Below are 15,500 nucleotides of genomic sequence, written 5' to 3' on the forward strand. Positions count from 1 at the left end.
CCAGGTACATATCGGGTCACCGAAAAGGGTTCCGGGCATCGCCCGACAACTACATGGGCCTAATGGGCCAAGAAGGGGATAGACCAGCACCTAAGGGGTTGGTGCGCCCCATATAGGCCGAAATAGGGAGGAAGGAAAGAGGAGAAGGGAGAAAGGAAGGGGAGGGATTTGGCCCCCCTTCCTTCTCTCCTCCCTCCTCCTTCCTTCCCCCTCCGGGAATTATGGTAAGGGGGGGGGGCAAATAGGATTAGGGCCGCAAGTAGGATTCCTCCTACTTGAGAGCCCACTTGGCTGCCCCCTCTCCCTCCCACCTATATATATATATATATATATATATATGAAAGGGGGTGGCACCTAGAAGTCACACCAATGTTTGTTAGCCGTGTGCGGTGCCCCCCTCCACAGTTTACGCCTCTGGTCATATTCACGTAGTGCTTAGGCGAAGCCCTGCACTGATAACTTCACCATCATCGTCACCATGTCGTCGTGCTGAAGGAACTCTTCTAATTCCTTGACACTCTGCGAGATCAAGAGTCTGAGGGACGTCATCGAGCTGAGCGTGTGCAGAACTTGGAGGTGCCGTACGTTCGGTACTTGATCGGTCGGAACAAGAAGAAGTTCGACTACATCAACCGCGTTGTCAAACGCTTCCGCTTTTGGTCTACGAGGGTATGTGGAAACACTCTGCCCCTCTCGTTGGTATACATCTCCTAGATAGATATTGCGTGAGTGTAGGAATTTTTTAAAATTGCATGCTACGTTTCCCAACAGTGGCATCCGAGCCAGGTCTATGTGTAGATGATATGCACGAGTAGAACACAAAGAGTTGTGGGAAGTAATCGTCATACTGCTTACCAGCAAAGTCTTATTTTGATTCAGCGATATTGTTGGATGAAGCATCTTGGACCAACCTTACATGACCATGTTCATGAGGCCAGTTCCACCAACAGACATGCAACTAGTTTTGCATAAAGGTGGCTGGGGGTGTCTGTTTCTCCTACTTTAGTTGAATTGAATTTGACTACCGCCGGTCCTTGTTGAAGGTTAAAACAACAAACTTGATAAATCACCATTGTGGTTTTTGTGCTGTAGGTAAGAACGGTTCTTGCTAGAAGCCCGTAGCAGCCACGTAAAACTTGCAACAACAAAGTAGAGGACGTCTAACTTGTTTTTGCAGGGCATGTTGTGATGTGATATGGTCAAGACATGATGTGATGTACGTTATTGTATGAGATGAGCATGTTTTGTAAAAGTTATCGGGAACTGGCAGGAGCCTTATGGTTGTTGCTTTATTTTATGAAATGCAAACGCCATGTAATTGCTTTACTTTATCACTAAGACGTAGCGATAGTTGTAGAACCAATAGTTGGCGAGACGACCACGACGCTACAATGGAGATCAAGGAGTCAAGCCGGTGACAATGGAGATAATGGTTGCTCTAGAGATGAAGATCAAAAGCACAAGATGATGATGGCCATATCATGTCACATATTTTGATTGTATGTGATGTTTATCTTTATGCATCTTATTTTGCTTAGTACGATGGTAGCATTATAAGATGACCCCTGAACTAAATTTCAAGGTTTAAGTGTTCTCCCCGAGTATGCACTGTTGTGAAAGTTCCTTGTGGTGATACACCATGTGTTGATCGGGTGTGATAGGCTCTATGTTCACATACAATGGGTACAAGCCAGTTTTGCACATGCGGAATACTCGGGTTAAACTTGACGAGCCTAGCATGTACAGACATGGCCTCGAAACACTAGAGACCGAAAGGTCGAACGTTAATCATATAGTAGATATGATCAACATAGAGATGTTCACCATTGATGACTACTCCATCTCACGTGATGATCGGACATGGTTTAGTTGATTTGGATCACGTGTAGTTTAGATGACTTGAGGGATGTCTATCTAAGTGGGAGTTCTTAAGTAATTTGATTAATTGAACTTTAATTTATCATGAACTTAGTCCTTATAGTATTTGCAAATTATGTTGTAGATCAATAGCTCGTGTTGTAGCTCCCCTACGTTTTTGATATGTTCCTAGAGAAAACTAAGTTCAAAGATGATAGTAGCAATGATGCGGACTGGGTCCATGATCTTAGGATTATCCTCATTGTTGCACAGAAGAATTACGTCCTTAATGCACCGCTAGGTGACAGACCTATTGCATGACCAGATGCAAACATTATGAACGTTTGGTAAGCTCGATATGATGACTACTTGATAGTTTAGTGTGCCATGCTTTACGGCTTATAATCGGGGCTTCAAAGATGTTTTGAATGCCACAGAGCATATGAGATGTTCCAAGAGATGAAAATTGGTTTTTCAGACTCATGCCTGTGTCGAGCTGTATGAGACCTCTGGCAAGTACTTTGCCTAGAAGATGGAGGAGAATAGCTCAGCTAGTAAGCATGTGCTTAGAATGTCTGGGCACTGCAATCGCTTGAATCAAGTGGGAGTTAATCTTCCAGATAAGATAGTGATTGACAGAGTTCTCTAGTCATTATCACGAAGCTACTAGAACTTCGTGATGAACTATAATATGGAAGGGATGACGAAAACATTCTCGAGCTTTTCACGATGTTGAAATCGGCAAAGGTAGAAATCAAGAAAAAGCATCAAATGTTGATGGCTAACAAGACCACCGGTTTGAAGAAAAAGGGCAAGGGAAAGAAAGGGAACTTCAAGAAGAATGGCAAGCAAGTTGTCACTCCCGTGAAGAAGACCAAAGCTGGACCTAAGCCTAAAACTGAGTGTTTCTACTACAAAGGAAATGGTCACTGGAAGCGGAACTACCCCAAATATTTGGTGGATAAGAAGGATGGCAAAGTGAACAAAGGTATATCTGATATACATGTTATTGATGTGTACCTTCCTAGTGCTTGTAGTAGCCCCTGGGTATTTGATGCATGTTTGGTTTCTAAGATTAGTAACTCGAAACAAGAGTTATAGAATAAATGGAGACTAGTTTAGGGTGAAGTGACGATGTGTGTTGGAAGTGGTTCCAAGATTGATATGATCAACATCGCACACTCCCTATATACTACAAGGTAAAATCCTAGCAGTAGCACACGTATTAGGTGTATCAGTAGCGCGGCGCCCCGCGCTACAGATACGGTGCTACAACTAACATGTATCGTTAGTGCGTGTTGACACATGCTACTACTATACATGGCTAACAACAGCGAGATTTAGGGCAACGTGCTACTGCTAATATTTGCAGCGCTTTTATCTAGGGCACACTACTGGTAAGAGCGCGCTGCTGCTAACTTTACTCCCATCGCTACTATTAGTTTTATTAGTTTTTGATTTTTTCTGTGTATTTGTTTTGTATTGAACAGGCTTTATACAATAATCTTTAGCATATCATACACATACAAATGTAATCATAACATCAAATCATGTCATCATCATAATCATCATCCAACACAAAGTGGTCTCTCATCATCATCTCGAAAATAGCGATACAAGTCTTGATTAGTTGCAACTACATCTTCATCCATCTAAACAATTATATACGCGAGAAGAGCTATCACTATGAGTGAGAGCGGAACTATGCAGTACATGAGTTCGTGTCCCTCTCTCACACTAGCGTGAACCTAAACTAACTACTGGATGTCGCTCGGAAACCGATACACCTGGGCCTGACACTCGAGCCACTCGTCGTATACTCCTGGCGTAGCACTTCTTCGCCATCGATGATCTATGCACCTGCCTTGTCACATGAGTCGATGATATGCAACATATATAGTTGAGCAACAGAAAGAGATAGACTTGGAAAAAATAGAAGCAACATATCATAAGCATAAATAACAAAGTTCATTGTACCCAAAATTCCGTAACTAGAGTGATCTTCGCTAGTCGAGGAGGACGGTATAATTACATCACAAATAAAGTTTCACCGTGCATAACTCATATTTTGGTCAGATAGAAATGGACTAAACGGACACATTGTCATATATCAACAATCACTCAAACATGTCGTGCCATCCATCCAAGTCAGGGAGATAGTCCCCGAGCTTAGTGAAAGGCTTCAGGTCGAGACACTGAGCGACTACGCGTGCTCGGGTGTCTTCCCGTGACTTTTGCCCTTCCACATAGAACATCCCTGTTTTTTGAGGGCCTACTTCATGATGATCTGGGCAAGTTCACGCTTGATGTGATAGAACCCAGCTTGAAGTCGATGATCCTTGATATCTCCTACGTTCTTTGCCCATTGCAGAATATGGGCATCCCTAGATGTAGGTGACATGCGAAGGTTCTGCTGATCCCATCTGTACTCCAGCATGTGGTGTAGGACATAGAATCCATCACTAAGAGTATCACTCAGTTGGTGGATGCAGCAGAAGTCGGTCTTATGGCTGTAGGCGAGCCTGCCATTCCTCTTCTTCTTGGTCTTGATCTCTCCACCCCGTACACCGTAGAAAAAGATAGCACTTTCGGAAACAAACTTGATGTGGGTGTAATCCTTTTTGTTCCTGTTCTTTGATGAGTTTAAGTAAAGATCGTGGGAGTATCAGGGATAACGGATGATGAGGACGGCGCGCCCATGGCTGTGCAAAATAAGTACACCTCAAATTAATTAGCCTCCATCGTGCAAATGAATCATCTCCTTGTCCTTATTGGCGACCATGAAATGGACGATGTAGTACCTCGCGTATTGACGATGCTCTGCGTAGACTGCCAAGAAGCCCTCGTGCATGAAGTACGGGTCAGCGACACAGATATAAGGTACCTGCTCAATCCCGATGATGTAGTTCATGTACAAGGCATAAAGGCGGACAAACGTAAATCTAGCTTCTTCAAGTGAAACATGTCGAAGATGTAATCAAATCGAAGGAACAACTCCTCTGTGGGGAATGTGTCAACGTACGACCTTTGTCGCGGCACGTTAACCATGTAGAGAGGTGATTAGGCTTTTCTCTCTCCACATCACATCATCATGAAGTCTTCTTAGATCGCCGTGTATGGCCTCTACCGATGCCTTAGGTAGGATTGGTTCACCGGGGATATGGTATTTCGCTGCACCGCAGACATGTATACGGTCTTGAACGTGAGGTTGTGGAGGCGGTTGGATCATAACAATAGCTTTATTGTTGCCTTTCCTCGCTCTCTTTTGATGCTTCTTTGGTGGAAGGTCGTCTATAATATGTTTAGCCTCCGGAGGCGGCAATTCCGGCACCGACCCATGACTCTCAAACCCTGAGTACTCATACTGCTGAGCCATCAATGCTCCATCATCATAGGCGCCAGTACTGAGATACTGTTGAGTGTCATTGTCATCCTCATACTCATCTATGGCGACGTCATCAGTGACTAATGGAGCCTCTTCCTCACCCCGTCCGCTATCACCCAGCATGATAGGCGACGCTAATTGGGTAGGTGGGGTGCTAATGTTCATACCTTGCGGAGGCTGCATGGTCGTGGGTGTGCTCCCGGCCGCCTCCAGACGACGCAGACTCATTGGCCACAACGGGACCCATGTCTCGCAATCGCCAAGTCACCGCGGGGTCTCGTCGTCATCTCCCCCTAGTATCGGAGGAGCCAAATTCTTGTGGCTCGGTTTGACACTGGCTACGGAAACCTTCAAGACGTGACGGGAGATTGCCCGTCTGTGGAACAATTGTTCCTTCGACTTCATTACCGTCGCCTTCCCCACGTTCGACTTCTGGCTATTGATGTTGTCCAATATGGTGCACGGGGCGTCAGCCTACAAAGACATGTCTGCGACATGAGACATCCGAAAGGCAACGGAAACGAGAGATTATACATTTATTGAAGAGGTCCGGTGTGACAACTACCGTGAGGGTGTCGAGCTCAGCCAAAGACGAAGCACCGCCGAGCACGTCCGAGACGGAGGACGAGCTGCTATGAGCAGGTGCGAGAGCTAGTGTAGGAGCAGGTGCAAGAGCCGGTGCAGGAGCAGGTGCTAGTGCAGGAGTAGGTGCTTGTGCAACACTAGTCGAGGTTCTCCCAAAGAAGTCATCAAAGGGGAAAGGCCGCTGCATTTTTATTTGGATTTTGCCTGCTCCAACTGACGACAGCCGGAACCAAGGCAGCTACTGCCTGTTTTGCGGTAGTTACCGTTGTTGCGACTGTCTTAGCCGATTTCTTCTCAATCGCAATCTCAACCTTCTTGTCGATGTTTTCTTCAGTTAACCTCCGTCTTTCCTTTCTCTCCTCCGTGGTCTCACCGTAGTACTTCTAGCACGTGGCGCTGTCTCCGACATCGCGCACGCATCCATACCACGGTCGAGTGTCCACCGGGAGTCATTTCAATATGTTCAATGCCTGGTTGAATGGGGTGTCCCACTTGGGCCTCACCAATGCCTGGTTGAATGGGGTGTCCCACTTGGGCCTCGCCAATGCCTGAGATGGCGAGTCGCTTTCGGCCGCAATCCTGTGCTACTCTCTCTACAAAAGGAACAAGGACCATTTACAAATATGACTAAATATGCAGTTGAATTGATCAGAAACTAAAATTACTAGCAGTCTCATGAACTCCTTCGACACCGGGTCCATTTTGAAAACCTTTTTGACTGAGTCCCAATGGTACCGAGCCCCGAGGATGTTATGCTCCCGCGGGACGGTGAACTCCGCCAAGGGGTCTGGGATACCGAGACGTTTGTGTTCCACGTCCTCCTTGGCCCATATGGACCTCTTCCCCGCGTAACCACGGCTTCCGAGGTGGTGGCACCCCATGTTCCTCTGTTGAAGCCCCTACATGTACTTCAACTTTTCTTTGGCATATTCGGCGTCTCAAGCCGCCTTGAATATTTGAAACTGCTCTTCCTTGATTGTCAGATTATCCTTTACAATCTCGGAGTAGGGTTCCTTTTTGTTGATGATTCGATGTTACACCCTTACTTTCCAGGCGGCCAATGCATCTCTAAACTTGGTCATGGCATGTTTGTTTATCTTCTTCATTGACAGGTCTTTCTCTGGCTCAGTACATTGGATTTCATTCCGGCCAGGGAACTAGAATATATAGTGCAGCAGGTTTAGGAGGGAGTACTTTATATTTGGTATCTTCTTTACTGCATCATCATTGATGGTGGCGCACGTCCGTACGATGCAGCCTATTTGATTGCCGTAGTAGGAGCGCGCTTCCACAAGCAGTTTTGGCTCAAAATTGCCGTCGTCCACCTCCGTGACCACTAGTCTAGTAGTGAGGAGCTGGTTTGGGCATTGACATCTCCTCTTCGGTTTCGGTTCTACGACTTTGCCAGTCTCGGTGCCGGTCTTGATGTTGGTCTCGGATGTGACAGGTGGGCCCAACAATAACAACTGTTGATCATCGGCAAGGTTCAAAATTTTGTCCGCCGCCAGGTAGACGTCATCGCAATCACCAGAACCCTGTCCTTCAGCGTTGATAGCCATGTTTCCTATGATAAAATCTAGTCAATTAATTCTAAATCTGATAAAATGAATAAGACATAAAAACGCCTATGTTTTGCAGGAACATTGATTCCTTCCCGGTGTGGCAAATCTCGGGCACTCAGTATGTCCTAGTTTGTAGCACAAGTCATCCCAAAATTCACAAAATATTTCGGCATGACCTTTGCTAAAAAGTGGACAAATTGAGCACGTGAAATTTGCTGGAATGGAAATGAATTAACATTCCGGCAAAACAAAGGCCACTCGGCTTCATTCCCTAGAAACAACAAAAGGCCACTTGGGCACAACAGTAGATAAAAATGAGCAAATACTATTGAGGAATTTGCATATAACATGACCAATTCAAATTTGCATCTCCTAGTGTTTGACACTTCAATAAAATCTACAAAACTCTCCTAGCATAAACATGAGAAGCACAGTCTAGAAATTTATATTTTTATACTGATTTTTTTTCTCTAAACTAAACCCTACTGCCCTAATTAACATCTAGTTAAACCCTACTGCCCTAGTACTTAAGCATCTACAAGTACTAACTAATTAGATGAACCCTAGCTAGCTACTTAAGCATCTACAACTACTTAAACTACTAATTTCATTCATTTAGGTCATTCATTTAACTTCACCTAATTAACCTACTAAAACCCTACTTCCCTAACTAAAAAACATCTAATTAACATCTAATAGTACCACTACTGCCCTAACCTAATTTACATCTACTCAGATACCTAACCTAGTTAGTTAACCAAATTGACCTAAATTAACATATACTTAGTTACCTAACCTAATTAATATCTACTTAGTTACCTAACCTACTTCCCTTACTAACAACATCTAATTAACAATACCACTACTTCCCTAACCTAATTAACATCTACTTAGTTACCTAACCTAGTTAGTGAACCAAATTAGTTAGCCAAACATCTAAAAACATCTAATTAACCTAGTTAGTAAACAAAATTAACCTAGCTAGTTCACTTAGTTACCTCACCTAGTTAGTTTACCTAAATTGACCTAGCTAGTTCACTTAGTTCACTTAGTTAACCTAATGAACTGAATTCACCTAAGTTAATTAACCTAGAGGGAGGGGTGGGGCTTATAGAGAGGAGGGACAACGAGGGAGCAGGGGCGGCGAGGATCGGACGAGGGTGGCAAGAGCGACGAGGGAGTAGGGGCTCCAGTGACGGCGACGGCAGCTCTGGTAGCGATGGCGCAGGGGCGGCGAGGGAGTAGGGGCTGTGAGGAGCGGATGAGGGCAACTCCGCGGGTGCGCGGCTCCGGTGACGGCGATGGCGTGCGGCTCCAGTGACGGCGATGGCGTGCGGCTCCGGTGACGGCTCTAGCGGCGACAGAGCCAGGGCGATGAGGGAGCAAGGACGACGAGGAGGGAGAGGTTGGGGTTAGGCGAGAAGAAAGGGGAATTGGGGGAAGGAGGTACGCTCGCGAAGTGACAAGTCAAAGTTAGTAGTAGCGCTTTTACAAAACATGCGCTATAGCTACTTAGCTATAGCGCTTTTTGCTGGAACGCGTTACTGCTATAGATAAGATAGCTATAGCACATGTTGGGAAAACGCGCTATAGCTAAAATAGCTACATCTCTTTCATAAAAACGCGCTGCTGCTATTGCTTTCATTTATTTCTTTTTCTTGAACTTTCCTTTTCTTTTTTCCTTTCCTTTTTTTCTTTTATTTTCCTTTTGTTAGTTGCAGCACTATCACCTTAAAACGCGCTGCTACTATTTTTTATCAGTAGTGCGGTTTGTAGAAGTGCGCTGCTACTATACCAAGTATAGCAGCATCAGTTCTGGTCGTCATAGTAGCACCGCGTTTTATGGGGGACAGACTACAGCTAACTTTGTGGTAGTAGCATGCTGTTCAGACCTGCAGTACTGCTACATAGCAGTAGCGCTTCGCTTTAACAAGAGCTACTGATAAGGGTCTGTGTATAAGCTTTTTCCTAGTAGTGATACTTTCGAGATTAGTGTTGAACCTAAATAAATGTTATTTGGTGTTTGCCTTGAGCATGAACAAGATAGGATCGTGTTTATTGCAATACGGTTATTCATTTAAGACAGAGAATAATTGTTATTCTGTTTACATGAATAAAACCTTCTATGGTCATACACCCAATGTTAATGGTTTATTGAATCTCGATCGTAGTGATACACATATTCATAATATTGATGCCAAAAGATGCAAAGCTGATAATGATAATGCAACATATTTGTGGCACTGCCGTTTAGGTCATATTAGTGTAAAGCGCATGAAGAAATTCCATGCAGATGGACTTTTGGAATCACTTGATTATGAATCATTTGATACTTGCGAACCATGCCTCGTGGGCAAGATGACTAAAACTCCGTACTCCGGAACAATGGAGCAAGACAATGACTTATTGGAAATAATACATACTGATGTATGCGGTCCGATGAGTGTTGAGGCTGTGGCGGGTGTTGTTATTTTCTGACCTTCACAGATGATTTGAGCAGATTATCTACTTAATGAAACACAAGTCTGAAACATTTGAAAAGTTCAAAGAATTTTAGAGTGAAGTGGAAAATCATCGTAACAAGAAAATAAAGTTTCTACGATCTGATCGCAGAGGTGAATATATGATTTATGAGTCTGTCCTTCCTTTAAAACAATGTGGAATAGTTTCACAACTCACACCACCTGGAACACCACAACGTAATGGTGTGTCCAAATGTCGTAACCATACTTTATTAGATATGGTGTGATCTATGATGTCTCTTACTGATTTATCACTATCGTTTTGGGGTTATGCATTAGAGATAGCTGCATTCAAATTAAATAGGGCATCTTCAAAATTTGTTGAGATGACACCATATGACACCTTCTACCACAGATCCGAAGGCAAGATCTTTGTTGCCAAGAATGGAACCTTTCTATAGAAGGAGTTTCTCTCAAAAGAAGTGAGTGGGGGGAAAGTAGAACTTGATGAGGTAAGTGTACCTTCTCTCAATTTGGAATGTAGATCATCAAAGAAATCCATTCCCGTGATGCCTACACAAATCAGAGAGGAAGCTAATGATGATGATGATCACGAAACTTCAGATCAAGTTACTATCGAACCTCATAGGTCAACCACAATACGATCGACACCAGAGTGGTATGGTAATACTGTTCTGTAAGTCATGTTACTAGACCATGGAGAACCTACGAACTATGAAGAAGCTATGATGAGCCCAGATTTCGATAAATGGCTTGAGGCCATAAAATCTGAGATAGGATCCATATATGAGAACAAAGTGTGGACTTTGGTGGACTGCCTGATGATCGGCAAGCCATTGAGAATAAATGGATCTTCAAGAAGAAGACTGACGCTGATAGTAATGTCACTATCTACAAAGCTCGACTTGTCGCAAAAGGTTTTCGACAAAGTTCAAGGAGTTGACTACGATGAGACTTTCTCACCCGTAGCAATGCTTAAGTCTGTCCAAATCATGTTAGCAACTGACACATTTTATGATTATGAAATATGGCAAATGGATATCAAAGCTCTATTCCTTAATGGATATTAAAGAAGAGTTGTATATGATGCAACCAGAAGGTTTTTTCAATCCTAAAGGTGCTAACAAAGTGTGCAAACTCCAATGATCCATCTATGGACTGGTGCAAGCATCTCAGAGTTGGAATATACACTTTGATAAGGTGATCAAAGCATATGATTTTATACAGACTTATGGTGAAGCCTGTATTTACAAAAAAAAAGTGAGTGGGAGCTTCATACGTCTCCAACGTATCTATAATTTTTGATTGCTCCATGCCATTATATTATCTGTTTCGGATGTTTTATATGCATTAATATGCTATTTTATATTATTTTTGGGACTAACCTATTAACTGAGAGCCTAGTGCCAGTTTCTGTTTTTCTATCTATTTTAGAGTTTGACAGAAAAGGAATGCCAACCGGAGTCCAAATGGAATGAAAATTTGGCGATGATCTTTCTTGGACCAGAAGGAAACCAGAAGACTTGGAGATGAAGTCGGAGACACAACAAGGCCGCCACGAGGGTGGAGGGTGCACTCCCTACCTCATGGGACCCTTGTGGATCTCTTGACCTAGATCCTTCACCTATATATACTCCTATACCCTGAAAACATCCAGGGGAGCCACGAAACCACTTTTCCATCGTCGCAACCTTCTGTACCCTTGAGATCCCATCTAGGGGGCTTTTCCGGCGTCCTGCCGGAGGGTGATTCATTCACGGAGGGCTTCTACATCAACACCATTGCCTCTCTGATGAATCGTGAGTAGTTTACCATAGATCTATGGGTCCATGGCTAGTATCTAGATGGCTTCTTCTCTCTCTTTGATTCTCAATACCATGTTCTCCTCGATGTTCTTGGAGATTTATTCGACGTAATATTCTTTTACGGTGTGTTTGCCGAGATCTGATGAATTGTGGATTTATGATCAGATTATATATGAACATTATTTGGTTCTTCTCTGAATTCTTATACGCATGATTTCATATCTTTGCAAGTCTCTTCGAATTAACGGTTTAGTTTGGCCTACTAGATTGGTTTATCTTGCAATGGGAGAAGTGCTTAGCTTTGGGTTCAATCTTGCGATATCCTTTCCCAATGACAGTAGGGGCAGCAAGGCATGTATTGTATTATTGTCATCGAGGATAAATACATGGGGTTTTCATCATATTGCTTGAGTTAATTCCTCTACATTATGTCATCTTACTTAATGTGTTTCTCTGTTCTTTATGAACTTAATACTCTAGATGCCTGCTAGATAGCGGTCGATGTGTTGAGTAATAGTAGTAGATGCAGAATCGTTTCGGTCTATTTGACACAGACATGATGCCTATGTTCATGATCATTGCCTTAGATATCATCATATTATGCGCTCTTCAATCAATTGCTCAGCAGTAATTTGTTCACCCACCATGCTATGTTGAGAGAAGCCACTAGTGAAACCTATGGGCCCCGGGTCTCTTTTCCATCATATTGAATCTCTTTTACATCATACTATTTTCCGATCTACTATTTTGCAATCTTTTACTTTCCAATCTATAAACCAAAAATACCAAAAATATTTACTTCACCGTTTATCTATCTCTATCAGATCTCACTTTTCCAAGTAACCATGAAGGGATTGACAACCCCTTTATCGCGTTTGGTGCAAGTTGTTGATTGTTTGTGCAGGTATTCGGTGACTGTGCGTTATCTCCTACTAGATTGATACCTTGGATCTGAAACTGAGGGAAATACTTACTCTACATTACTGCATTACCCTTTCCTCTTCAATAGAAAAACCAATGCAAGCTCAAGAGGTAGCAGGAAGAATTTCTGGCGCCATTGCCAAGGAGATCTACGTTAACTCAAGCCAAACCAAGTACCCATCATAAACTCTTGTCTCTTGCATTACATTATTCGCCATTCGTCTCTCGTTTTCCTCTCCCCCAGTTCTAAAATGATTTTCTAAATTTTTTGCCTTTTCTTTGCCCCTCTCCTGTTCGTCTCTTTTTTCTTGCTTCTTGTGTGCTCGTGTGTTAGATCACTTGATTTGCTCTCATGGCTAGTCCTCCCATCATTGTTAACACTCCGATAATGAGGTCCTCAACTTTAAACAAAGAGAGGGAGAAAATCTAAAAGATGCTTTGTTGTAGGGTGGAACCCTAAGTGAAGATCTTTCATGAATCGGAGGGGGAATCCCCAAGAACAAGATGAAGAGAACAGGGAAAACAAGAGGAACACTCAAGAACAAGTCCAAATCACACATCCACTAGACTAACAAACACACAAGATCCACAAGGTACATGAACAATCAAAGGGAAATACGATACATGGTAGAGTTCATCCCAAATCCTATGAAGGAGATGAGGGCTTGATGATCCTATGATGCGGATCCTTCCCCAAGGAGGAGGTCTTGATGTTTCGTCACTCCAAGAGGAGGTCTTGATCTCCTAGTGGAGTGGATCCATGGAGCAAAGCTCACAAATGTCTATCAAATACTTTGCTATCCTCAAAATGAGCTAGGAGATGCCCTTATATAGTTTAGGGACGAAATAAGAGAGGAGGGGGATACAAGGGAAAAAAGCCCAAAAGGCACGCAGGCCTCGGAGTGGTGGGGGCACCTGGGGGACTCAGGCCCGGGCACCCGGGGTCGGTGCAGGGGGCTGGGCGGCTTCGGCCGGGCACCCGGGGCCTCAAAGCTCGAGCACACGGGGGCGTGCTGGGCCGGCGCGGGAGGTGGCCCGGGTACCCGGGGCGGTGGGGCCGGGCACCCGGAGTGGGCTGGGCTGGCACGGGGGAGGAGCCGGGCACCCGGGGTTGGTGGCCCGGGCACCCGGGCAGGCTGGGCTGCTCCCAGTAGCGGGGCCGGGCACCCGGGGTGGCCAGAGGCCAGGCCAGCCAGCGGCAGGGGTGGCCGGGCACCCGAGCCCTTGGGGGCCGGCCCCCCGGGGAGGTCCGAGACCTCTCTTGCTTCGCGCCTCACGCGTCCTTCTTCCTTCTCCTCCCCCATAGCTGCTTGTGTCTCCGTCCTTGCCTCTTCACGATCTTCTCCTTGGTACCCATGAGCACATAGAGTTTCCATTTGAGGTAGAACCCGACTCTTGTGTGAATCCGAATGAAACTCAAAGAGGAAAGAGTTCACCTCGTTCTTGATGGCGTGTGCGTGAGCTCTTGTCCACGGTCCTCTCCGTCCTTGCGGTGGTGGTGTGACATCCATGGTGATGGTCGAGGGATGCTCCGCATCATCTCCCCCCCTCTTGGGAGAGATCCGTTCACGGATCGTGATCTTCATCACCATGGGAAGGAGATGGCGTCGTAGTGTAGAAGTGGACAACCACCAAGCACTTGTCATGTGGAAGCTCGAAATGGTCACTCTCCAATGTCGCACCGTCTTGTAATTCCTTCAAAAGGAGCAAAGATAACAAGCACTTGGAAAGACAAATGTGGTTGGCATTAAAGCAAAACCAAGCATTCAAGAGGTGATACACCCAACAAGTGTTGTCATCAAGCATAGCATAAGGTTTTACAAAGAAGTGTTTCATTGCATTTAAGCATATAAATTGAGCACAAGCAAAGACATCATGGAAACAAGCATGCAAATAAGAGGTAGCGATGCCAATATGTGTGACAAGATAGCAAGCATCAACCTCAAGATCATAGCAAACATGCATAAGACTCTCAATGAACGGTCTATGGTAGGCATAAGAGTCATTCACAACACCCAAAGAAATGAAATGTCTAAACACATGGGGCAAGTGCAAGACAATCCAAGCATAATGTGCATATGGTGTGGTGAAGAAAGTGTGGCACTCAACAAAATGGAAAGAGCAATTGTTCATCGTGTGTGAGGCCATCAAATGAAGCAAACTAGTGGAGCGAAGATGCAACAAACTATAGGAAATCATGGCAATCATGTCATGTGTACAAGTAGTAGGCATGGGCAATGCACAAGGCATATCACAAGCACGATTGCAAAGCAAGATATCATCATAGGAATGGATCACAAAGGAAACAAGGCAAGAACAAGCAACATCTCCACCAAGCTTGCAAATACACATACAAGTAGTAGAGTCAATCATCATGTGTAATGCAAAGCATGGGTCACAAATGCATGGCAAAGGCATAGGAATGAGCATATCATGCAAAGTGAACATGGCAATATGGGCATAAAGTGAGAAGTGGTAAATAACCCATAACCAAGTGAGAGCCATGTAGAAGAAATGCGCAAAGTCCTTGCGCGAAGAGAGCGGTGGGTAAGACACTCCATGGAATCCCAAGTCATCGTTGCTCTCGAGAGCTCATTTTATCAACTCATGGGATTGCGAGGTTGACAAGTATTCATGGGTACCTACACAAAAGAGACACAAACCAAAGAAATTGTGCACGTGGTAAATGTACACATCATCCATCATGATGTGTATGCGCACATGTGAGTTAGCACAAGATAAGCATCGCTCGAAGAAATTTGATGCATGGTATAAGAACATGTCATCCATCATGAAAGAATAGTTATTTTGTATGACACGATGGGGATGCAAATTTAGCATAGAAGTATATGGCACATCAATAGCATGTTTATTCATGGGAAGCATATTGTGCACACAATTA

The sequence above is a fragment of the Triticum aestivum genome, chromosome 4B (assembly GCF_018294505.1).
Source record: "Triticum aestivum cultivar Chinese Spring chromosome 4B, IWGSC CS RefSeq v2.1, whole genome shotgun sequence".
Lineage (NCBI taxonomy): Eukaryota > Viridiplantae > Streptophyta > Magnoliopsida > Poales > Poaceae > Triticum > Triticum aestivum.